We start from the raw sequence: 2,562 nt of genomic DNA on the forward strand, positions 1-2,562 counted from the left end.
GTAATGTATACATGAATGCAGCCATTTTCATTTATCACAGGGCTTGTCTCCATTAAACTTAAACACAAACCATATATCATACCAAAACGACTGCAAATCAAATCAAGCATGCAGTTCGGACAAGCATCTGAAGTGGGGTTGAAAGGGTAGAAGTGGAGGGCGGAGTGGTTGCGAGACGTTTTGATAAAATATTGTAGGTGTATTATCAGTGGACAGTTGATAGCCCATAAGCAGTGATTGCATGTCACAAGAGGCAGAAGGCGATAGGGCGGAGATAGTGGAAAATCTTTCCAACATATACAATGAATGTCGTGATGTGATGTCCACAAATGAATGTCATGTGAATGTGATGAATAAAATAAAGACGAGATGTCCGGTTGAGGGTTGCTTGTGGTCACGGGTTCACCGATGAACCTGACAATGAGATCCAGATATCCTGACCAGTAACCACCAGTAGGGTGATATGCACTCTGCCCATGCAGTTTGGCACAGCTGTGTCCAGAATCCAAGTAATCAATCAGATCAGAACTGCACGGGAAATTGCGCGGCATCTAATTAACCCTCCACACCAAATTAAATAATCTGAACAGACCAACAGGCGAAGTGGATGCATATAGAGAAAAATACAAAGATACATATAAATATATAAATACAGGGAAGCCCAAAAGTTACTTTACCCCAGATACATTTCTCGCACTTCCCTCCGTCCCTTCCCCTCTGCCCACGCCCCCTCACCCACTATGGTATGCGGAAACACTGACTCAGAAGAATGATGGAGTACATACAAATACAATGACAAATTAATTATTGTAAGTACTGTGCAATAAAATCTGGATATTAAGAGTTCAAGAACAATGCTTCAATGGGAAGGGGTAAAGGGACTTTCAGGCCGTCCTGCATATATAGTAATTCCCCGTTATATCGCGGTTCACCTATCGCGGCCCCGGTTCATCGCGGGTTTTCCCTTGGAACCTAACTATTTTTTTCTGCGGATTCCCCTGGGATATCGCGGTAATAATATATAAAATATAAATTATTTAAGCAATAAATTATAACGCGTGGTGCTCGACCAGTCACACAACACACGAGACAAAGTTTCGCTTGTGAACTTCGAATATTTTCTACGTTTTTTTCTCCAAGCCCGACGATGCCACCCAAATGCCCTGCACCTTCTAAGGCTTCTGGCAAGGAACCGAAGCGCCAGAGGAAGGTCCTGACGCTCCAGGAGAAGGTTAAAGTGCTCGATATGCTTCGGGAAGGAAAAAGGTATGCCGCGGTTTGACGAGCACAGCCAAACCGACCAGACCAGACAAGTCGATCTCCGGCACCTCGAACCCAATCATTGCCAAGCCGACCAGACCAGACGAGTCGATCTCCGGCACCTCGAACCCGATCATTGCGAAGCCGACCAGACCAGACGACTCGATCTCCGGCACCTCGAACCCAATCATTGCCAAGCCGACCAGACCAGACGAGTCGATCTCCGGCACCTCAAACCCGATCATTGCCAAGCTGACCAGACCAGACGAGTCGATTTTTTTGCGAGGCATCCATTCATCGCGGATTTTCACTTCTCGCGGGGGGGGGGGGGGGGGGTTGGAACGTAACCCCTGCAATAAACGGTGGAGGACTGTATATATATATATATATATATATATATATATATATATATATATATATATATATATATATATATATATATATATATATATATATATATATATATATATATATATATATATATATGTTGTTGTTCATCTTTCGGCTGCTCCCGTTAGGGGTCGCCACAGCGGATCATCCGTTATGATCCGCATACTGATTTGGCACAGGTTTTACGCCGGATGCCCTTCCTGACGCAACCCTGGTCGCCTCTTACGACACAGGGATCAGGATTTGGGTTTCGACATGATTCCGGGCTGCTCTACACCCTGCCCAGTGCAGAGCCCCCGTCCTCAAGCGATCCTCCAACCCAAGCCTCCGAGTAGCCGGATTACAGGCGAACGCCACTACGCCCGGTATATATATATATATATATATATATATATATATATATATATATATATATATATATATATATATATATATATATATATATATATATATATATATATATATATATATATATATATATATATATATATATATATATATATATATATATGGATTCGCATCTCAGCATACCCTAATTTAATATTATAAAAACTAAATAAATAACTAACATATTTTTCGTGATTCATTGAATCTAAAACACTGGATGTTGGGCCGGCAAGAAATAAGTTCAGGCGGGATTGGAGACAGCAATAGAGGCGGAGATGATAGTGGTATTTGGTAAATGAGACGAAATATTCTAATAGTTTGTAATTCCATTGATTGAAAAATTAGGGTATGGTGAGATGCGAATCCGAACACTTCTGAACTTCCGAGGTGAAAACGGACTTCATTTTCGAACTCAGTGGAGTCGATTTATTCCAAGAAATGTTTAGACAGACAACAAATTAATTATAGATTGGAAAATATCGAAATGAGTCGGATGAGTTACTCAACTCCAGAAATGATAAATTT

This window comes from Eptatretus burgeri, chromosome 4 (assembly GCF_056783735.1).
Source record: "Eptatretus burgeri isolate ZD-2024b chromosome 4, Ebu_testis_v1, whole genome shotgun sequence".
In the NCBI taxonomy this organism is placed as follows: domain Eukaryota; kingdom Metazoa; phylum Chordata; class Myxini; order Myxiniformes; family Myxinidae; genus Eptatretus; species Eptatretus burgeri.